Source organism: Lissotriton helveticus, chromosome 2_1 (genome assembly GCF_964261635.1).
Source record: "Lissotriton helveticus chromosome 2_1, aLisHel1.1, whole genome shotgun sequence".
In the NCBI taxonomy this organism is placed as follows: domain Eukaryota; kingdom Metazoa; phylum Chordata; class Amphibia; order Caudata; family Salamandridae; genus Lissotriton; species Lissotriton helveticus.
In genome coordinates, this window is record NC_136059.1 from 1886498263 (window position 1) to 1886521960 (window position 23698).

The 23698-nt window shown below is 44.8% G+C and overlaps 1 long non-coding RNA gene across 1 annotated transcript in view; it reads right to left on the bottom strand.

Moving 5' to 3' along the window:
- Positions 1–23698, bottom strand: part of LOC144819971 (uncharacterized) — a 71292-nt gene that overhangs the window by 46961 nt on the left and 633 nt on the right. The window contains exons 2-3 of the long non-coding RNA XR_013607648.1: positions 6567–6674; positions 6201–6381 (exon numbers count right to left, since the gene is read on the bottom strand). This is a non-coding gene — a long non-coding RNA (uncharacterized LOC144819971). The remainder of the gene's footprint in view (positions 1–6200; positions 6382–6566; positions 6675–23698) is intronic.

Consider the following 23698-nt stretch of genomic DNA (forward strand, 5'->3'; position numbering starts at 1 on the left):
TTGAGTCCTGTAGCCAAACTAGTCTACCCGTCAAAGACCTTAGGATACATTCAAATTCTAAGGGCGGAACATTATTATAAAAATTAACTATGATCAACGTTGGAGAAGAATCACAAGATAAACATATGACTTGTTAAAAGGGATCATCATAAAAGTTACATTTGTCATAGTTTGACAGGTTCGAGATGTATATACATATACCCCCCTTCGCTCTCCCATGGGGAGAAGGAACTGCTGGAGTATGGAAGGTTCTAAATCCTTCCAAGTGATTAGCCTCCACTGACCATGTCTCCTGAAAGCAAAGAATTTTGAAGTTCCTTACAAAATCCGACCATATACCATTTGACACCTTTGAAGCCAGACCCGCGATATTCCAGTAAACAATTTGACATCCCTCTGGCCTGGTTCCAGTATTTTCACCCCCATATGAGGCCTCTATAATACATGTTGGTATCAACTGGGAAGGATTAATGTGTGGGATTGGTCTACAACCTGTGCCAGTAGTTGATATAATATCTACACTGACAAGATGGGACTCCAGCTGAACTAAAGGTTCGATGTTAATTACAGTTACCTCTAGGGGCATTAATGGAGTCACCTGTTTATAACTGAGTTGGTCAAATATGTTAAAGGGACGAGGCATAATAACAACCTTACTTATTCGCTTGTTCCCAGACTTACTATAGATATGATTTAGGGTAGAGTCTTTTATGATATCTGCCACATGGGTCATATTATTGCTGTCATATAATGACACCCCAGTGGCATAAATTAAATTTCCCCCTATACTATCCATGTTACTAAGTCAATATACCTCCTCAAGAGAAGGTAGAGGCTCATAACGATTATGTGTCAGGACAGAATATCTATAATCATGTTCCTCCCTTTAAAGCCCTTTTTTTCACCGTGCTTGGTTTATAGAAAAAAACACAAAGGGACCACACCAGTACTACCCGGGGTCATGGGATGATATTCCATTTTACTCAGTATCCAGTGTACTAGCCGCAGTGTCTGGAAATTCAAGGTCACGCAATCCCCTGGTACATCTTTTACACCTCTCCCCACCCAACTAACACTTCTTGCCATTTTGAACTCGGCAAAGAGTCTATACGTTTCTCCTGTCCTAGTCCCTAACCAAGCTAATGCCTTATTTCTCAGCGTGTGCCATGGTTCATGGGAACCAAGGCGCAATTTTGGTACGTTAGTTAAAATCACTGTATATGGGGTGGCGGCAGGTGGTAAGTCTAATGTAGGGGCGGACTGTTCTTGATCTCGGTTTCTGGCTGGATCGACATTACTCTGATATATACCTTCAATGCCATCTATTTGATTACCCCTCATAGTGTGCCTACAATTTATATGATTAATAGTATTATCTGGGGGTTAAAACATGATGACCGGTATGCATAGAATTCACATGTGAAAACCCCAAATTTGATGTAACCTTTATCTGATCATTATTAGTCCTGGAAGAAGTTGAGCTACGAAGTAATCTTGGAACCTCAGAAGGTTTAAGAGTTTTAGAATAGTTTAGTAATGACTCTTCAATCACTCCGAGTCTGTTCATAATGCTACATATAGAATCTCTAAGGAATTTGTCCACCACATCAATTTTGGCTTTTAGAATCTCCAATTCTTTCTGTATAGGTGCCTGAATAGGAGTTAATTCAGTTCCTCGATTAGTTTTTTCGAACTCACGGTAGGCTTCTTAGTACTCTTTTTTGGTACCTTCTGTGTAACTTCCTTAGCCCTCACAGTGTTTCCTACCCGTGTATCTTGATCAGGATCAGGATTTCTCGTACGTTTAGTAGGTGGTTGTAACTCTACATCCTGGTCGGTAAAGGAAACATGGTCTGAAATATTCAACACACATCCATTATTTTCTACATTTAAATCATATACTCTTTGTTTAGTCGTGTTCGGGGGGAGGTCACCTGTGCCAACGGTGACCGCCATGTTTTCGCGGGAGATGGCTTCTTTCACTGACACAATTTGCTCTTCCATGGCGCCCATTGCCCCTGTTAAATAATTCAATATAGAAACACAGGGACCCTCCCCCGATTTAGGCGCCTTCTTTGGCTGTGAGCTAGATGCCTTTCTTTTCACCATTGTAAAGATTTACACAGTAACTTGAGGTCAACACCGCTACAGTGAACAGCAAAAACTAATCCACTCAAAAGGATTCTTGATACTTGAGTGGTGCCCAAGTGTTGCCTATTCAATTGCCAGGATAGTTATCAATAACCCGTACCATAAAGTCTAAACTCAATAATCAAAAATATCAGAAGCAAACAAGTCCACCGCGGCCTACAATTCCAGTAAAATATCAAATGTCAAATGTCAAATGAGTTGGTATGCTTGAACAATAGTACCTTAAAGGACACCAGTCCAAGTTGTCGAGCTAAAATGCCAAAGTCTGTGGCCCAGTCCAGTCTACTCCTGGCTACAACGGGCTAAGACGGGCCCATCTTGGCCCAGTCTTCGCCCTGGCCGAGCCCTGGCATGCCCCACGCGTGTCCCGCACTGCGGGACCTCGTCGCTGGTGTTAAGGGTTCCGCCAGGGGCCGTAACCAAAGTGCAAGTGTGGCTGAAGGTGCCCAGGGGCTGTGCAAAATGCACTAGATGGCTCAGCTCCACGGAGGTCTCCCGTGCTTCATGACCTCGTCGCTGGTGATAAGGGCTCCGCCAGGGACCGTAACCAAAATGCGAGTGCGGCTGAAGGTGCCCAGGGGCTGTGCAAAATGCGCTCGATGGCTCCGCTCCACGGAGGTCTCCCGCACTGCGGGACCTCGTCGCTGGTGATAAGGGTTCCGCCAGGGGCCGTAACCAAAGTGCAAGTGCGGCTGAAGGTGCCCAGGGGCTGTGCAAAATGCGCTAGATGGCTCAGCTCCACGGAGGTCTCCAGCGCTGCGGGACCTTGTCGCTGGTGATAAGGGCTCCGCCAGGGACCGTAACCAAAATGCAAGTGTGGCTGAAGGTGCCAAGGGGCTGTGCAAAATGCGCTCGATGGCTCCGCTCCACGGAGGTCTCCCACACTGCGGGACCTCGTCGCTGGTGATAAGGGTTCCGCCAGGGGCCGTAACCAAAGTGCAAGTGTGGCTGAAGGTGCCCAGGGGCTGTGCAAAATGCGCTAGATGGCTCAGCTCCACGGAGGTCTCCCGCGCTTCATGACCTCGTCGCTGGTGATAAGGGCTCCGCCAGGGACCGTAACCAAAGTGCAAGTGCGGCTGAAGGTGCCCAGGGGCTGTGCAAAATGCGCTAGATGGCTCTGCTCCACTTGCTTGCTAATCAAATACTATATTTTTCTACTGTCAACCATAGTAATAGTAAAAACATTTCTCTGATGTGTCAGTCCTGGTCTTTTAATTTACAATTTAGGGCAATTTTGTGGTCGCCTGCATGCGCTCCCATTTTATTTTCCTATTTTGTGCATGGCTCTGGGCCTTCTTCTGAATCCTAACAATGTCTTTGCCATCCTAACTTTATTTAACTTATCTTCCCCTGTTTTACATGTACTTTTTTAGTGTGTATTTCCCTATGTGTATTTTAAGTTTTTGCTTCTTTTTTTTATTTTCTGTGACTTTTTTGCCCCTGTATTACTTTGCCCCTAACTTCCTCATGTCTTTTTTTTCATAATCATCCAGCACCATGCCAGAGCATGGGAAAGGCAGCACCATTGCAGGGGGTACAGCGAACCCCCCCCCCCATGGGCATCAGTGCCACCAGAATGTGTAACCTTGCAACATTGTTTAGCAAGGAGGAGGTGAAGACACTCATGTTTTTGGGATTAGAGCCACCACCCCTCCATGCTGGCAGCAGAGCAGAGCTGTGAGTGGGTATGGCCTTTGGAAACTTCAGCTGCTGTGGGGGAGGGTGTGCTGTTACGTTCGCCAATGCACTGGGGTTCTAAGAACCCAGCAACAGCTGATGCGCTACTGGGCTGAAATCTTGGACCGGGAGAGGGGCTTACCTGACCTGCTGGGCCTCCCCGCTGTGGGTCTTGGTGAGTACTAGTCATTAATTATTAATAACTTGTTGTGTCGTATTCAATAATGCTAATTTTAATTCCAAATAGCATGCTATTCACACTCAGAGGTAAGTTACGTTCACACAACCTAAAATTATGAATTTTTTGCGACTCAATTTTGCTCAGTGATACCTAATTCTGCTCATTGCTGTAGGTGCTCGCTTGGGCTGATTTATGTAAGAGGTCATGCTGGCCCCTTTGTCCTCCTGGCACTAAGATAGTGGTACTGTGGTAGTAGTAATATATTATTGATGAGTTAGCATTCTCTGTGTCTTTCTTTTGTTCTAGTATGTACAGTTCCAAGAAATCTTCTAGTGATGTAGTATACAAAATGTGCATCTTCGGATTAAAAAGGGAAACTGACTGAGTTGGCCTATCACAGGGGGTTAGATTCGTGAAGCAAAGATCAAGTATTTACTAAATAAGTTTAGGACATTAATAATAGGTCTTTGATAAGGTTTTGGAAATTAGAAATAGGTCATCCGTATAATATAGGCATTCTGTTTTAGAAAAGTATAAAGTCAATATGTTACTGCATTTGCTTGTAAAAATATGTTGTAGGAGATTAACTGTACCACTAATCTATTTTTGGTATCTTCTTCTGCACCCAAAGGAAAAAAAGGCATAGAAGTGTGCCACCAACAGTGCCCTTGTGGTTCGAAGCTCCACCACCACCACCAGCGCCACAGCTGCGCGGATGTCTCTGCTGGTCCCAGTAAGTTCTTGTTAATAATATTTATGTAATTAACTTTAATTTTATTTTTTATGTTTATTTGTGGTACTTATTCCTCCCTGCATTATCCTATTTTCTATATTTTTTGTTTCTGTCGCAGACTTCTTCCTGTGCACTAATCTTTAGCTTAAGCTATCTTCTGCTTGGTTATGCTGCTTCTCTCCCCTAACTTTATACCATGTGGACTGCTGCTGGAAGACTAAGACACTAATTTAGGTAGTATACTGTGAAGATTGCTGAGTTTGCAGATCCAAGCAAGCTCTTCTACTCTTGTTTGTTGAGAAGGCTTTCTATTTCTTGCTCATGCTCAAATGACGAGAGAGTGGCCATGGTTATGGTGACTCCCAGTGCTGTGTTGTATGTATTATTATTTAGGATCCTAGGAGTTTCAATGCCAAATTGCCCAAAGTAATATTTTAGATGGGAGAGGAGATACTGAGAACTCAACCTCAGTCATGTGTTGCTTTTGTATTTTGTTCAAAAAATATTAAGGGGATGGTGTATCTGGCATCTAAAATGTGTAATGTTTTTTGTAGATGCACAGACCACCAGTGATGGGGCCTGCAGCACCAATGTGCCAGCAGGAGGTGAAGGGGGAGTCTCTGTGGTGGCCAGGATGGGCAATGGTAAGCCACATTGCTTGGTTATTGACAATTACTAGTATACTCACTGTATTTGCAAAGCGACCTCCCAGCCGCTGGCACCTCACGGGTAGCCACACATGGGCTATGAACTTTTCCAGCTGGAGGATGGTTCAATCGGGCACTGCAATGTTGGCTGTGCAATGTGCGTTTACTTCTGTTAGTGTAGCACTTACTAGATTACAATGGATTGCAAACCGAAATGAAAACAAGGTATCTTTCTCTTCCTTCCCAGTGCCCGCTCAGTCACTCACTTCTTAGTACTGTACTCCTTTATTCATTTCTTAGTTCTTCTGTCCCACCCTACCAGAAACATTAGAAAAAAACATTTATGGCATGCGACACATGTTACGAAAAAAGTGGTTCATTTGGCTTCCTTAATGGATTTACCCCAGTTCAAATGTGACATTCATCAACTTTCAGTTTCATCTACAGTGACTGCCTAAGCTAAATCCTCAGTGAACCAACCCCCTCCCCCCCACTTTTCTGTAGCAAACCTCTACTGTACCTACGCGGCCTTTTACTTATACCTTACTCTGTAGCAGCAGTCTGAAAGCCTGACTTTTAGTGTTTGGCGGAGAGAGTTAGTCTATCCCAAATATAAAGTACAACCCATAGCCCATTATGAACCATTATTCAGTGCTTGGTATATCTGTCATGTTTTTAATGGAGTAACCCCTCTACCAAACTCTAAAATTGAGTCTCTAAGTCAAGTTTACTTCCTTACTATCAAGCGAATGCATTTGATTTAAATACTTTTTGTTTGAGGGTGAGGCCAGCATATCCCAAATAAACGCACCTCTCTCCATTCCACATATCTCAGTTCTAGGCCTTAGAGTCATGGTTTCCGTTTGAAATCAATTTCTTCCTTCTTCTAGATGTTGATGAGGTAGTCTCACCCTGAGTCCTTCCATCCTCCTCCTGACCCTGCATAACTCTGTCCAAGTCCGACCGGTGCAAGATAGATGTATTGTAAACTGCTGTTCAAGAAAAAGTAGAGAAACGGAATCACCTTTAGGAACAGTGATCACACATCAGGCACCAAACATTGCAAAGCATGAAAATCAAGTTTACAAATTAGTTGAATACCCTCCCTCACTGTCTGCCACCCCATGAATCATCAATCATCACTCAATAATATATCACTCATTGGAGCCATAGTTACCTGTTCCAATCCAAGCACGGTGGTAGGAACACAATTGTATCTTTGATGGAAGCAACACATTGGAATTTGGCAGTTTTGTAAATCAAATGATCTTCTGGGGCAGCCCTTCTAGGTGATGAAAGAAAGAAGGATAGGAGTCGACTGTACAGGTAAATGTTTGCTAAGCACGTTTTTGATTTACCTTGCATAAGAAGGATAGAAGTGGACCATCAAGTAACTTTTCACAAAGTAAGTTTGTACAGGCCAATCACCTTCAGGAAAAATTATCACCCATCAGGCCCCAAACTTTAGAAATCAAGTTTACAAAATAGTTGAAGACCCTCCCTCACTGTCTGCCACCACATGATTCATCAATCATTATTCACAATTACTCAATAATGTATCACTCATTGGTGCAATAGTTACTTGTTGCAATCCAATTATGGTGGTAGGTTCACAATTGTATCTCCTCTTTGATGTAAGCAATACATTGAAATTCGTCAGTCTTCTATCCTTGACTCTTGCTCTTTAGTATTTTGCCTGGTCCCACGAGTTTGCTCAATCAGGCTCCCCCGGCATCTCCTAGGGCCTCCCCCTCATTTGTGGGGTCTCCCAGAGCTGCAGGATCCGCTTGGGATGGATTTGCTCCAACCTGTTGTAACTCACTGCCCCCAGAGCTCCCTACATGAAGCGCATTAGAGGCATTTGAGGCAAAAACACTAATTTCACCTATAACAGGCTCAACAGTGGAAACCTCTATGGAATTCCCCTGGGTTTCTTCTGGGGTACCTATCTCTCCTATGACTCCCACATCCCTCTTTGGCTCTGGGGATAATGCAGGCATAGTCTTGAGTATTGCCCCCTGTGGTATCCCACGGAATGTCTCAACATTATTCACCGCCTCCTCCGGCCCCAATGGTGGCTTACTGATGACTTTCGTCTCTGACCACCAGTTCCTGGCTGCTCCTCCATCCACGTTGCTTGAGCGCCAGGCCCCTGGAGCAAGTCAATGACGCGGTGGCTGGGACTGTAAGCCCCCGCCCCTGTCCTTCCCGTCCAAGGGATTCTCAGAGCAGGGTCTCCGTCTGCGTTCTTGGGCTGCCACAGGAGTCGTCTCTGCCTCAGCTGCATCCCTCCCGGGTGAATCGAGCGGTCCAGTCTGTAAAGTCGCCCCTCTTCCTCTCGTGCTGAATTTAGGTGGCATCGTAGAGAGGGTCTGAACCCCACTGCACGCCAAACCTCGAATCGCGGTCCGAGACAGCCCTCTCTCAAACCCCCTGCAGCCTGTGATCAGCACCTCCGCTATCCCTGTCAGCGCAGATATCCACTCCTTGATACCAGGTACTGGGACTTAGTATTCCCCAGCTTGGGAGGCTTGCATTCTGGGGTGGTTGAAAGCGGGGGTTAAATCAGGAAGCCATAATCATGTCACCCCCTGCGGGAGCCACCTACGGATGTCTCACACGACCGCCATCTTGCTTCGAACCCTCAGCCATTGGTCTCAGTCCCCAGCTTGAGACAGGGACGGAGAAAGAACCTTTAGGGTCTACAAGGGTACATAGGCTGCCAGGGGAGAAGGACATTGACTCAGAAGCAAATGATTTTTACTCCCTGTCAGATGCCACTTGGCAGGTCTGGAATCAGATACGGGATCTAATATAGAATCAAGCGAGGAGGACAGTGGCTCTGACAAAGGAACTAGTGGTAGGCAAAACACTCCGGCTACCCAAAAGACAAACTCCAGAGCCCCCAGAGTAGAGAATACTAGACCGTACGGGCTGAGGTGGGACTATTCCCTCTGGGATCAACTGGTGGGGATCCAAAAACAACCAATCAAGGAAGCAGAGGTAACCCAGGCACCCCCCACATTGTAATCAATTCTACAGTGCGTTGTAGCACACCAGGAGGAAGCCTGAATGGAGAGCAAACGCGCACAAAATGTAGCACGGAAACTTCAGGGGGCTGTTAGAAAAAATTAGAAGAACTTGTAATAACATATTCGACCGGATGACCGAAGTAGAGTCAAGAACAGGTACGTTAGAGGTGGATCTCGCTGGATCAAAGGGGCAAGTGGAGGTGCATGAGGCAAAAATTGTAGACATCCAATGGAAGCTCGAAGAGAGTGAGAATCGTCAAAGAAGGAAAAACTTACGATTCCTCGGGACCCCGGAAGAGAAGGAGGGATCAGACGTAGGATAATTTATGGTACTGCTGTTGCAAAAATCCTTCCCAGATTTAGAAAGTTGGAGGTGGTCCCAGGAAATCCAGAGGACGCACCGAGTTCCATTCAATATACGTTAGCCAATTCGTCCCGATGCCAAACCTCGGGCAATATTAGTTTATTTCGGAAACTTCCTTTTGAGGCAAAACGTGCTCGAGAAGGCCAGACCCGATGCACAACGGGCGACTCATGAGTTTTCTTTCTTCACCAGGCCAGACTTTTGCCACATCACAGTGGAACGAAGATGGCGCTTACGCCAAACGATTACTTAGTTTCAGGAAAAGGGGGCACAAGCCTTCTTACTAAATCCGGCCCGGTTGAAAGTTGTATGGAATGATTGTGTCAGAGTCTTCACATCAGAGATCAAGGCTAAGGAGTTTTTAGACTGCGGGGGCAGATGACTCTCGAGGGATGTCGGCTGACAAGATGCGTGTCGGATTGACGGAAGCTAGGGGACAGTATCTAATCAAGATTAACCAGGACCCCATAGAACACCATCCTCTGGTCGCAAGACTGTCTAAGTTTTTTCCTTTTTACTACTGGGTTGTAAAATGCTGTGGGGGGTTCTAGTAAATGTGTAGGAATAAAATGTGGGAGGGTGGAGAGAAGTGGGGGGAAAATATTTGTTTTTTTTTCTTTTCTGTTTATATGTCACCCTAGTGAGGAAATACCACCAATCATCACCCACAGACCGAGTCAGGTCTGTTGCTTCACAACACAGGGAGGGGAGAGGGGGGAGGGTGGATTTGGGAGGGGGAGTGGGAGGGGGGCAGGGGAGGAAAAAATATAAAAAAATTCAGGAAAGTAAAACACGTTATTACAAATAAGATCTGGGCTTCACGTAATCCGAAGGAATGGTTTAAGAATCAAAGTAGGCAAAGTAGGTACCAAGGAAAATGCCAGGATGGGTAAGCTAACCTTTTGCACGATTAACATCGAGGGCTGAATGATCGAGTGAAGAGAGGTAGGACTGGTGAAGTATTGCGAACTTTGGGTTCCGACTTTATATGTCAGCAGGAGACTCATATTCCTTGGCAGAAGAGAGGTCTTAATTATAATATTCCAGGTTTTACACAAGCAATTTGCTCATCACAGACCTCTAATACTAGAGGGGTTGCAATTCATATATTTAATCGGCTGCCACCCATCAAATGGACATTATCTGACAAATGGGGCAGGTGGGCAATTGCTCTAATTTCCAACTTTGGTACACTTTGCACTATTTATGGGTCAAATTTAGATGATGCAGATTTGCTGGCAGAACTAGAAATTGAGCTCCCCTCCTGGCCAGCCCCACTGATTATATGCGGGTTTTTTAATATTCATATTGATGCAAACAGGGTGGGTAGGGGTAGGTACCAAGGTAGGAAGCCATGAGTCTTTCAAGCCTTACAGGTATTAGATGATAGTCATGGGCTGGTAGACATATGGCCTATTAAAAAAATTGGAGACCCAGGATACACATATTATTCATGCCCACACAGAAAACATGTAAGGCTAGATTACTTCTTTATTCCCATTTCGCTAGTAAAAAACGCACAGATCAGGAAGCTACCTAAGGTTCTTTCGAACCGCAATCCTTTGGTTTTGGATATCAAAATTCCGGGGTATATAAAAACCACTGCAAAATGGACCTTCAACAGGAAACTATTAGCTACTAATGGATCATATCAGGGGCTGGACTACCCAATTTTTTGATGCCAATAGGTATAGTACTTCAAGTGAAAATCTATGGGACGCTTATAAAGCAGGGCTTAGGGGGGAGGTAATTAGCTTCGTAGAGTTCCATAGGAAAGAACAGCAAGAGGTTATATGTACACTTTTGCAGGAGCTGAGTAGATACTAGACAGAACATATGGCAACTATCGCACAAAAACAGACTCAGCTGCAATCGGATGTTGAATTAAAAGTAATTAGTACTAAGGCTAAAATAAATGGGGTGTATAATAAAATATTAGCTGAAAGGTTTCAAACTTGTCGGCAAGATCATTATGAATATGGAGAAATGACAGGAGAGCATCTCACACTTCGGATTAGACAAAGGGCAGCTGCAAGTTGTATCACGAAGCTGAAAACGAAGGATGGTACAATTTCTAATGAACCTCAAGAGATAGTTGAAATATTTCAAGACTTTTATCAAGACCTTTATAAGTCTAAGCTTAGCACCTCAGCAGCAGCGGGCGCTGGTTTCGGAATATCGCCTCTGACTCAAGAACTAGAAGCAGACATTACATTAGAGGAGGTTAACGAGGCAATATTGTTAAAGGCTTCAGGGAAGGCGGAAGGCCCAGATGGGTTTCCAATAGAGATATACAAAGCTTTGTACAGGGAACTAGCCCCTCTCCTGTTAGATCAGTTTTTAGCAGTACAGCAGAAAGGGATTCCACCCAAACCATGGCAGGAGACTAGTCTAGTCATATTCTTGAAGAAGGGGAAGGCTGCGGAAGAACCAGCCTCCTGTAGACCAATCGCGCTGATAAATGCTGATGAGAAGCTTTATTCTAAAATCCTAGCGCGGAGGCTATCTAAGATAATTCATTCTCTGGTAAGTCCGTGGCAACACGGTTTTATCCCGGGCAGAGGCACAGCCGACCACATTCATAGGGTAATATCACTATTTAATATTGCAGAAATCTCAAGGGCAACAGATGTCCTTAATATTATTGGACGCCCGAAAAGTGTTCGATCAAGTGGAGTGGGTTTATCTTTGGCAGAACTTAAGGTCAAATGGTTTTGGACCACATATTGTAACCGCCCTAAGAACTATGTATGTTCAATCATATGCAAAAATACAACTGATGGGGCGGGAGTCGGGGCAGGTTAAGATCGCCAGGGAGACAAGGCAGGTTGCCCATGCTCCCCTATCCTCTTTGCACTATATATAGACCCGCTTATCAGAGCAATATTAAATGATCCGGTAATGAAGCCGGTTGTGGTCGGGGGGTACAGTACTAAGGTTTTAGCTTACGCAGTGACATCGCCGTTGTCACCCCTGACCCTCAGATGGCGATAGGAAGAATTGAAAACTTGGCTCGGGAGTTTGGGAAGCAATCTGGGTATGGGCTAAATGCCGATAAAACTAAGATTGTTTGCTCTAAGTCAGTTACCTGGCAGAATTCTAGGGGGATAGAGGTAGCCACCTACTTAGGGATCTCTAATGCAGCAGATGTCGGGACAATCTGGAATATTAATTCCGACCCTCTCGTTAGTAAAATAGGGGCAGACTTATAAAGAATGGACAATCTGCATTTATCTGTTAGTGGTAGGGTGAACGTCATAAAAATGACAATGTTCCCTAAAATATTATATTTGTTACGTTGTATAACACAGAAACCTCCGAATCTCTTTTTTTTTTTTAAATGAGGCGATCTTATTGCAGTTTATCTGGGGATACAAGAAAGTTAGGAGATCTCTGAAATTAATGACCCTACCACAAAACCAAGGGGCGTTGGCTGTCCCAAAGATTTTATATTACTACTGGGCTATTATGTTTCAACAGATGACTATCTTATTTAGACTGAAGTCAATAGCAACAGCTCAGGATATGGAGACACCACCTTCCATCTTTGAATTAGCTTTGGGCAAATTAGCACCAGGGTTATTACTCAGACAATTGGAGAGTAGTTACTACAAGAAGACTCATTTTAAACCTCTTAGAGCAGCTTAGAGTGTTTGGCAGAGAACTAGTAAACTGTTAAAAATTCCGAAAATCCAACGCTACCTGCTACTATGGCGCTCATCATTCTTCTCAGCCTCCCTGCATGATAAAATTGGTAGCAAGTAGGAGCAGGCGGGAATTAACTATGTTGGAGACATTGTTAATTCACAGGGCATCATGCCATTTGTAGAGATTCAGGACCGATTCGGGATAGATCCCTGATGCTTATTTAAATATCTACAGGTTAGGCAAACAATTAAATCAGTTACTACACAACTCACTACCCAGTCCCGCTTCCCACTTTTAGATATCTTAGTTCATAAACAACCTCAAGTGAAGGAAGTATATGCTATGATGATGGAATCTAGTGATGACGATATAGTTAAAATAGAAAGTGGATGGGCAGTTAAACTAGGAAATCAAGATGTGGATCCATGTAGGACCTTAGAACTGTCTAAGAAGGTTCTCTTACCTGCCAACCTAAAGGCTCAACATTTAAAAACAATATTCAGATTATACTTCACACCAGCTAAACTTTGTGCATGGGGGAAATGGGAGACCAATAAATGCCCAAGATGTGGGCAAGGTCCGGCTGATATGGCCCATATGTTTGTGGAGTGTTGTAAACTGGGCGCGATAAAGCAGGGGATTGATACCTTCTTGTATAAGGTTACAGGGCGAGTGGCCCTATTAACTCCAACTTTATTTATTGTTGGTTGGGATGAGTGCTTGCAGCTAGAAATATCCCAAGTTTATTTTTGTTTTATGGTGACAGCAACCCTACGCATATTGATTGCTTCAAAATGGAAGGATGAAAATCCCCCAACATTTTAGGCTTGGGACGCCAGACTTTTCCATATATTTAATTTGGAGATGGCATTATATAAGTGCAGAGCCAGGAAAAAAGGGTTGCAAATCTGGGGGCATCTGGTGGAGCAGCAAGGGTAGGGGTGACCTCCGTCATCAAGCTTAAAGAAAATGTATGATATAATATTTGTTGTTTTTGAGCTTACGAATGGCTGTCTCCATTGGTTCCCCCTGGCCTTTTTTTTTTTTCTCCTTGCCCTTTTCCTGACTCTTTTTTGATCTTTCCCTCTTTTTTCTTTTTTCCCTTTTCTTTCTCTTTGCTTTTCTTTTTGCTGTTGTTTTTCTTTTTGTATTAGCCACTGTACTAAGTCGTATGATTATATTTCTTTGGAATCAGTGTAACTTTCCTGAAATGTATGAATTAAAAAAAAAAAGAATTTGTCAGTCTTCTAAATCAATTGATCTTCTGGAGCAGCCCTTCTAAGTGATGAAAGAAAGAAGGATAGGAGTCGCCCGTACAGGTAAATGTTTGCTAAGTAAAATTGTAAAGGCCAATCACCTTCAGGAAAAATGATCACCCATCAGGAAACAAACATTGTAATTCAGCAAAATCAAGTTTACTATTAATTGAACACCCTCCCTCAGTGTCTGCCACCAAATAAAGCATTAATCTACACTCACAAACACCCACTTATTGTTGCAATATTTGTAGTTCCCTCTTCCAATCCATTCATCGTAGCTCAGGTAGTAGGTGCACAATTGTATCTTTGAGGCAACAAAGATTTGGTATGGGCACTCTTGTAAATCAATGATCTTCTGGGGAAGCCCTGCTAAGTGATGCAAAAAAGGATAGGCATGTAAGGGAGTCAGGAATTGTCTCCAATTTCATGAAGGATTTGTGGATTTTTCTTCACTACACTGGTCCAACTGCAATCCGGCCATACATGTGACTAAAAAATGGTGGTCTATAACCGGGAAACAATTGTTCTTGTGGAATAGTGTACAACTATATATAATTATATTTGTGCACAATCGCGATTTAAAGGATTAAATCGATGTCACAGAAAGAGGGACCAGACACACTAAGGATTTCGTTTATACAGATATGTTTGTATTATTTACACATTATATATCAACAATTTTAAGCAAAAAAGAAGTAAAACACAGTTGTGAATAGGTGTCCCAAGTGAAGCATGAACATAACAGTTTAGTTACAAAGAGTGACAGTATTTACAAGGTTTACAAAGTTTTTCACTGAAAACGACCATATTTATAATTTCCTCAAATATATACAGCACCTTTACACAATAATAAGAGCTGTGACAGTGGTTCGCTTTCAAAAAAGTGTTGTTGGCGTTTCAACCCTCTCTAGGATGTGGTGTCTCATCATGACCTATGGTACTGGGGACATCTGGGAAAGAGAGTGAGAATAGTGGTCTATAACCGGGAAACAATTGTTCTTGTGGAATAGTGTACAACTATATATAATTATATTTGTGCGCAATCGCGATTTAAAGGATTATATTGATGTCACAGAAAGAGGGACCAGACACACTAAGGATTTCGTTTATACAGATATGTTTGTATTATTTACACATTATATATCAACAATTTTAAGCAAAAAAGAAGTAAAACACAGTTGTGAATAGGTGTCCCAAGTGAAGCATGAACATAACAGTTTAGTGACAAAGAGTGACAGTATTTACAAGGTTTACATAGATTTTCACTGAAAACGACCATATTTATAATTTCCTCAAATATATACAGCACCTTTACACAATAATAAGAGCTGTGACAGTGGTTCGCTTTCAAAAAAGTGTTGTTGGCGTTTCAACCCTCTCTAGGATGTGGGGTCTCATCATGACCTATGGTACTGGGGACATCTGGGAAAGAGAGTTAGAATAGTGTAAGAAAAATACGGGGACCTTATGATAACTAGGGGTATTTCCGTTACCTGGAATGTTAACCGCACAGTATACGTGATGAAGAAGAAGTGCCAACCCTGAAAAATTAAAGAAGAATTTACTTACAGGGAAACCCAGCCAGGTTCTGTGTTGTAAGGAGAACAAAGAAAGATTAGTTAGGGATATATGGAAAGAAGAGTGCTCAGATAAATAACCATTCATAGAGTTGTGGGGCACTTACCCCAGTGTGTACAGAAAATTGACGGTCTCGATGAGGGAGCGAAATGTATGTCAAGATCAGGTGCGGATTTCTGTGAGAAAGGGAGGGATGGTGGTGCTATTGTAGCTGGATTAAAAACTAATGGTGAATGGCCTATAATCTTACCGAATAGGAGACCACTCGATCATGCCTAATGGGGGGAGCGGGCCAGCATTGGTAGGATGTCCGCTGAATTGTCTCAGAACTTATCTGAACAGAGAGGAACCGGTTTAGTTAGCTGGAGAAGGGGCTCATATATATGAAGAAATGTCCGTAATCACTGGTCAGTGTCTTACCTAAGTTGATGATGAAAACGCAAACCACGATAAGTTCGTGTTGACGGCAAGGCTGCAAGGTCTGTGTGCTGTATTACAATGATGCCGAACCGGCATACAGGTGGGTTTTAGTAACGAACAAAACCTAGAGGCGTGCGCAGGCAATGAGAGGATTGTCCGCGAATGAGATTATCCGGTTCTCTGTAATGTTACGGGAAAACGGCCATCAATCAATCAACCAATCAGAGTACTTGTAAAGCGCGCTACTTACCCGTGAGGGTCTCAAGGCGCTATGGGGAGGGGAGAGGGGTGCTGCTACTGCTCGAAGAGCGAGGTCTTGAGGAGTCTTCTGAAGGCGAGTAGGTCTTGGGTCTGCCGTATGTGGGTAGGAAGGGTGTTCCAGGTCTTGGCGGTGAGGTAGGAGAAGGATCTGCCACCGTAGGTCGTTCGTTGGATGCGGGGGACAGCGGCGAGGGCAAGGCTGGCAGAGCGGAGTTGGCGGGTGGGAGTGTAGAAGCTGAGTTTGCTGTTCAGGTAGGCTGGTCCGGCATTGTGGAGTGCTTTGTGTGCGTGGGTGAGGAGCTTGAAGGTGATCCTCTTGTCGATGGGGAGCCAATGTAGGTCTCTCAGGTGGGGCATGATGTGTCTGCGGTGGGGGATGTTGACGATCAGTCGGGCGGAGGCGTTTTGGATGCGTTGTAGTCGTCGTAGGTGTTTGGCTGGGATTACTGCGTAGAGTGTTTTGCCGTAGTCCAGTCTTGTGCTGACGACGGCCTGTGTCACCATTCTTCTTGTTTCGGTCGGGATCCTCTTGTAGATCCTGCAAAGCATGCAGAGGGTGTTGTAGCAGGAGGAGGAGACGGCATTGACCTGCTTAGACATGGATAGGGAGGAGTCGAGGATGAATCCTAGGTTGCGTGCATGGTCAGGGGCTGTTGGTGCTGTTCCCAGTGTGGTCGGCCACCAAGAGTCAGCCCAGGCTGAGGGGGTGGGTCCGAGGAAGAGGACCTCCGTCTTGTCCGAGTTCAGCTTCAGACGGCTGCTCCTCATCCAGTCGGCGACGGCCTTCATTCCCTTGTGGAGGTTGGTTTTGGCGGTGTGTGGGTCCTTGGTGAGAGAGAGGATGAGCTGGGTGTCGTCGGCGTAGGAGATGATGTTGAGGTTGTGATGGCGGGCCACTTGTGTGAGGGGGGCCATGTAGATGTTTAACAGCGTCAGGCGGAGAGATGAGCCCTGGGGGATGCCGCAGATGTTGGTGGCTTCAGATCGGAAGGGTGGGAGGCGGATGCTCTGGGTTCTGTCGGAGAGGAAGGACGTGGTCCAGTCAAGGGCCTTCTCTTGGATTCCGGCTTCTAGGAGGCTTGTCTTTAGAGTGCGATGGCAGACCGTGTCGAAGGTGGCTGACAGGTCCAGGAGGATGAGGGCTGATGTTTCGCCGTTGTCTAGTTGCCGCCTGATGTCGTCTGTGGCGGCGATGAGGGCTGTCTCGGTGCTGTGGTTTCGTCTGAATCCGGACTGGGACGGGTCCAAGATGTTGTTGTCTTCCAGGTGGCGGGCCAATTGCATGTTGACGATTTTCTCGATGACCTTTGCCGGGAACGGGAGCAGGGAGATGGGCCGGAAGATCTTGAGGTCCTTGGGGTCCGCATTGGGCTTCTTGAGGAGGGCGTTGATTTCGGCGTGCTTCCAGCTTTCCGGGAATGTCGCTGTTTCGAAGGAGATGTTGATAACCTTCCGTAGTTGGGGTGCGATGGCTGCATCTGCTTTGTTGAATACGTGGTGTGGGCATGGGTCTGACGGAGATCCTGAGTGGATGGAGTTCATGACCTTGCGTGTCTCGTCATCGTTGACGTTGGACCAGGAGGTCAGGCGGTTGGCGCTGGTAGTGTTCACAGGGGAGGTGGAGTCTGGCATAGTCGGGGTGGTCGTGGTGTTGAAGCTGTCGTGGATGTCAGCAATCTTGCGGTGGAAGAAGATGGCTAGTTAGTCGCACAGTTCTTGTGAGGGCGGGATATCGCTGGCGTTAGTGCTGGGATTGGAGAGTTCCTTTACGATGCTGAAGAGCTCCTTGCTGTCGTGTGCATTGTTATCCAAGCGATCTTTGAAGGAGGATCTCTTGGCTAATCTGATGAGGTGGTGATGTCTGCGGGTGGAGTCCTTGTGGGCTGCGTGGTTTTCCGGTGTGCGTTCGTGGAGCCATATCTTCTCCAGTTTCCGGCATGCGCGTTTGGAGGTCTGGAGCTCATCGGTGAACCAGGTGGCTCTCTTGCTGGCGTGGTTGTTGGAGGGTTTCTTGAGCGGGGCAAGGGTGTTGGCGCAGTCGTCGTTCTACTGTCTGAGGTTGCAGGCTGTGGCGTCTGGATTGGTGGGGTCGGCGGGTGGGTTCTGGGCGAGGGTGGTGATCAACTGGTCTTCGATGACTTTGCTCCAGCAGCGATGAGGCAGCTGTTGGGTGCGGTGGTGCGTGGTTGGTTTCTTGAAGGTGAAATGGATGCAGCGGTGGTCGGTCCAGTGGAGTTCGGTGGTGTGGTCAAAGGCGACATGGGTGCCTGTGGAGAAGACGGGGTCCAGCATGTGGCCGGTGGCGTGGGTGGGTGCGGTGACGAGTTGTCTAAGGCCAAGGTTAGTGAGGTTGTCGATCAGGGAGGCGGAGTTGGCGTCGTTGTTGTTCTCGAGGTGGAAGTTCAGGTCCCCGAGGAGGATGTAGTCCGTGGAGGCGAGTGCGTGGGTGCTGGCGAGGTCGTCGATCAAGTCGCTGAACTGAGCCCAGGGTCCGGGGGGTCTGTAGATGAGTGCTCCTCTGAGGGTGATGTTGGGGTCGTTGTGGATCCGGAAGTGGAGGTGTTCGGCGGTGTTCAGGGTGTCGTCTGCGTGGGTGGACGATGGCTATTCCTCCTCCGATTCCGTTGGCACGATCCCTGCGGGTGATCTTGTAGCCGTCCGGGATGGCTATGGCGATGTCGGGCCCCGAGGAGTCGTTCCACCAGGTCTCAGTCAGGAAGGCCACGTCTGGGACGGAGGTGTTGAGCAGATCCCAGAGCTCGACGGTGTGTTTGCGTGCAGAGCGGGTGTTAAGGAGTATGCAGTGGAGGTGGTTGGGTCCAGTTCTTGGAGGTTTGGTGGCTCTGTCGCAGGTGAAGCTGCAGGTGCAGCAGGAGAAGGGTCCATGGGTCCGTTTCGGGGCGGCCTGGAAGCAGGTGTGGTTTCGGCCAGCGTTGAGTGCTTGGAGGGTGCTGACGTTGTAGTGGAGTGCAGTATTTCACATTACGTGTATTGCAATTTGAGAAAATTCCAGGGTATATGTGCAGTTGCCGTGTTTGAATGAGTTAGTGTTGTCAGTATAGGTTCATTCCACACAATTGCCCCGCCACATTTGTGATGGCCTTTTAGGCTCTGGTAAGCCCCAGGCGGATTCAAGGGTATTAGTCTTTCCTTTGCTGGTTTTAGTGGAGGATTATTCATCAAGGCTTACAAATAAGGAAAGTCCCAAGGATTGTCCGTGAGGACCCTAAATTTAAAGGGAGTTTTGGTGGGATCTCAACTACTTGCTCATGCCCCTGGAATGTGTTGGGCGTCAAGACAGCAATAGAGCACGTTAAAGCTGAGTTAAAATAAATTGAAGACTTAGAAAAGAACTTCTAGGAGGAGACAGGGTAACAGAGGCTAGAATATTACTAGACAAGCTCAACAAAACTATGGAAGAATTTAATTCCTTTGAATTAAAAAAGAAAGCTGATAATGTATCAAAAGATATAAAGAACTTTTCAAAGGAAAGAGCTTATCCCTACTGTCGCAAGGATTCCGTTCTCATACAGAACTGTGCATAGAGACTTGGAACCTCAGTGAATTAGGGTGTGCCAAAACTCACCTTAGTACCCAAAATCCCCTACCAGACTAGCAACAGTGTTCTTACAAACTCCCAATGTTTAGGCAACCCAGAACATGGACTTAGAACACCTCAGGTAACGTGGAACATATGAACACTCTTTCGCTATACAATCATTTCAATCCAGAACAAGGAGTAAATGAGGACGCGTGCACATTTGAAATGTTTCTTTTCTAATGCTGTGTTCTCAAGCGCAGTATCTTAGCTAATACAAGCAAACATATTATAAGAAACAAAGTAATCAGCATAGTTACTAGTCCATAGAATACAAAGGGTGAAAGCATGTTAAAATGCTAGAGGGTAGAAGGCTAAAAGACACCTAATCCTGACCCTCCCTTGCTAGTATATTATATTATATCTAAGAAGGTATCTTTGGGTTTTAGCAGGGCGGCCCCATACCTCAGATCCTAGTGGTAAGGGATCACATCATCTTCCACCAGCTCTCTGCATGCGAAGCACCATCAAGTGTGTGTGTATGCTCTGTGCAGTGCAATATAAAATGCGCCTAAAGCCAGAACTTGGCCGCAGCTGCATGTATGTTATGTCTAGAACGTGTGAAGATCAAACCTCACAACAACCACTGTGTTGAGATATCCTTGAAGGCCTCGGCACTCACTGTACAGACACAGCTGCACTAAGCAAAGCTGATATCAGAGCAAAGACATATTATTCTTGTGTGAAGCAAAACATTCTAGTAGGCTCAAAGCTAAAGAAACAATTATGTGTCGTGTGCAGAAGCAGCAGAAAGATAAAATGGCATTAAAACTCCTAATAAGCTCATGCTAACTTAACACAGTGTGTAGGCAAAGCATATCTATATGACACCCTTCATTATTCCGAGCACGGATAAGATAAGATAAGATAAGATAAGATAAGATAAGGGGCACATTTTGAAATGCAGAGTTCAAGAACGATAGTCAGTTCAAATTTGAGTAAGTGGAAAAATAATGTTGTCACCCAAAAAAAACAAAATCTCATAATCATGATAGTTTAGTGTTCGCCGGAATCAAAGTCAATAGGTCTGGGGCTTACAAATGTTTTTCATAGCTCATACAAAAAATAATAAAAAATGTTCAATGCCAATAAAGGCATCGACAGACCTCAGCCTAGCACCGAATATACAAAATAAGCAGCAACAGCTTCCAAAAGGAAGTCACTGTTCGCATCCGAAAATAATTCAGCCATCCAATTCAATAGCGGGAAAGAACATACATGCTCTTCAATTACCGGAGCCTCTAGCATCATCAGAGGACAGCTCGGTGGGTTCTCGATGAAGCTGTGTGCCAAGAAGTCTTGCGCCGCTGCGAATATATTCCAACGACCGACAATTCCATGCATCGCTGCAAAGGCCATAATCCCTCCGTCAGAACAAAGCAATTCATGAGCTACTAAGGGACTCATGAGCTGGTTATAATCCACTTCAGGAGACACCACATTGCAGAGACACAAATCCAAGGCCCAGTTGAAATCGCAACTCAGGCAATGAAAGACAGGCTGGACACATGTAAAATAGGAAAATCGAAACGAAAATCCATAAGCTGCTCTTAAGGTGGCGAGCGGCAGCGCTCCACAGTATTCAAGCATCCTGTTGCGAAACAGTGCCAGCCTCGACTGCTCGTCTTGGAACACACGATGTGCATCCATTTTGAATGAAACAAAACAGAAAAAGAACGCCTGCAGCCAGCGCCAGTAAAACGGGAAATCCACCAAATAAGTTGGAAAAGATCGAATGGAAGAAAGCAGGAATGACCCCAAATATATTTTGAAATGAAGTCACAATACCGCTGCTAACTACTTTAAAAAAGCGCGCCAGCCCCGTTGTGGAGGATGCATTGAAGATTGTGTGAATCAGTTCACCGAAATGCAATGGTAGGTCAGTATTTAATAAAGCATGCACCTCTGTGCGGGTGTTAGCTACGGGAAGGACAAATGTTTCACGAGCAGATGTGAGGGCAACTTTTTTGGGGACAATAGCGCTCTTATGCGGCTCATCTTATTGAACTCTGCTTTCAAGGTCGGAATCCTCGGCCAGATTGAAACATCCAGTTTCCCATGCATGGGTGGATACATCAAATTTTTACAGCAAACCACACGCTCACTGACTGTAACGACATAAGCAATGCCTTTTATTAACCCACAGCAATCCTCATTGTTTAATAGTAAATAACTCCCATTTGCCAGTAATGTGAATGTGGGAACGATAGCGGGCACGGGGGTACCTTTCAAAACACAGGCTAAATTAGGCTTGTTTTGATTACAAAAGCCGTGTAATTGGATATGTCTATACATTAATGAGTGATCCGGTGTTTCAGTGCATTCTTCACATTTCAGATAAACTTACTTGCCCTCCCTAAGGCATCTATATGTAAAAGGAAGCGACCAGGCTTCATGGAGATAGGAGCTACCAAGAGGCTTGTACCTACCAATGGCAAAATACTTCATACAATTTTTAAATTCGAACAGAGCAAACAGTAGAATTATTAATCCGTGGATAAGCCACGTTGCAGTAGTGGCCTCTGCCACAGAAAATGGTAAAGATTCCAAACGTTCAATATGTAACATGGAAAAAGAAGCACCCTTCATTGAAAGTAAATATTGCTTATCAGTCACATTAAACGGGGCAAATAGAGAAGAGGTATTCATGTAATGCCATGGAACTTTTCTGGCCTTGAGTGTCTGCAGGGTCCAAGCAAACTGCATAACAAAACGCAATTGATTTTGACCATGGTACAATACAGACACTTCATCTTGCACAATATCAACAACAGATGACACAATATTATCTAATGTGTAAATGCGGGAAGAAAGCGTGTTAATGCTATTATCTACCACAGCAAGCACTTTTTCTAAATTAGCCTGATCTATAGCCCTAAGGCGGGTAGCCGCCTCAATCTGTGATGTTTTCCAGAGTTCGTCATAAATAGCATATATCCATCTTTTAGATCTACCTTTAGCCGGGCCTTTTATGAAATCATTCAGATCAACATCGTCAGTCAGTTTAGATAAATGCAGTTTAACTGACGCCAAGGTAGAATGTTTGAGCCAATTCTGACATAATTCGACTACTGAATAGGTAGTCACAGAATGGTCACTCTCAAAACGGCGATCGACTCTGACCTGTGTAAAGCCTTCTGCTAAACCCAGAAAACAATGTTGGCACGAGTCAGCACTTCTGTGCCAGAGCAACCAGCCATTGGGATCCAAACTGGATATGTTAAAGGACGAATATAGCAACAGAGTTTGCAACTCTCTGATCGAAAATTTTGTAGTATTACCCCAACCTGAATATTCTTCCAAATCAGGAAAAGAAGGAGCATTTAACTTTTTAGAAGTATCCGATCCAAAGCATGTTGTGTGTGAAATGGTAGAATTAAAAAACAACATATGATTCGGGATGAGGCATGCACGGTGCAAAGCCTCAGTGCCTTGTACCTGCCAATTTTTAGAACCCCAAACAGATTTAAGGTCAACTGTTTCCTTCCACAACTCGTAGCCCCCAACTACTAACTGGTCTAGAAAGGACTTCGAGTACAATAATTTAGTATCGCTAAGTCTAACCTTGGACATGGAATTTTCTGTCATCTTAAAATAAAAAGACGTGGAATTGGACTGATTAAAATCAGTAAAATAAGTGTACTTTTTCAGAAAGGTACTCGAACTGCCTTGTACAGGAGCTGGACAATGTTCCCATTGTGTATAATTCACAGTGCTCCTCCTGGAATTAGTTTTATGTAGGTAGTGGTTACCAAAATGTTATTAACAAAATAAATCACCATAATTAACAAATTCTAAATACAAATCTTCAGCATCAAAGGCAGCATAATATTTCAAATCAGAAAACAATGCTTCTACGGCCTGAACATCCCAATCATCAGAACGTATGTTTTATTTAACTACATCTCCCATGTTAACTCTAAGCACATTAGGGACATTGATAACGTCAGTGGGGCCATGGATTTGAAATTTAACAGCATCCCATACAATCCCATCCAGGACAGGCCAAGCAGTGTTGTTAACAAAAGCCAAGTCTCTCTTCTTTCTGTGTGCAGTATGCGAGGAGGAATGGGGTACCAATGTTCCATTGAGATGTCAAATGCATGTTCTCTCTTTGACATAGTGTCCATTGACGATACGGAAAAAATA